Raw genomic sequence first — 623 nt, 5'->3', positions numbered from 1 at the left:
CCCCCAGGCTCCTGGCTGAGAGGCCCTACACCCAAAGAGCCCCAGGGAATGGGGCCAAGCCCTTCAGTGACTACAGCATCCACTGCCTGGGGGCCAGAGCCAGGGTGGGGGGTGCAACCCTAGAGCTGGAGGGACTGTGTCGCTGTGGGGCCGTGACTCCGTGGGGCTGTGCTGTCCTGGGGCTCATTGTGAGGCAGCACAGCCTGGGCTGGTGCCGGTGCAGGTGTTGGTGCAGGAGCAGTTGCTGGTGTCGGTGCAGGTGCCGGTGTTGGGTGCTGGTGCTCTGGCATCATTGAGAAAATACAAGATTGGGACAAGAATGTCCAGAACATCACTGCTCTTCAGCACAAAGAAGAGGAATTTCTGGAAGAAAGGGGAGGATTTCAGACAATCATAAGCATATACCCTGCACCATCCACAGGATTCAGAACAGGCAGTCTCAAGCTAATCATTCTCTCAAGAACATTAGAAAGGCCGATGTATGCACTACCTCATCAACTCCAGTGTTACCTGTAGAGTTTTTATAATACCTGCTGCAGAACTTGCTTCCAGCACAGACCTTTGGAGCTGCAGCCCCTCTCACAGGCTGTCCCTACAGCCAGACCCCCAGCCCCTCCATCAGG

This window comes from Corvus brachyrhynchos, unplaced genomic scaffold, assembly GCF_000691975.1.
Source record: "Corvus brachyrhynchos isolate BGI_N302 unplaced genomic scaffold, ASM69197v1 scaffold308, whole genome shotgun sequence".
Taxonomy (NCBI): Eukaryota; Metazoa; Chordata; class Aves; order Passeriformes; family Corvidae; genus Corvus; species Corvus brachyrhynchos.
Note: the sequence above shows the minus strand (reverse complement) of the source record.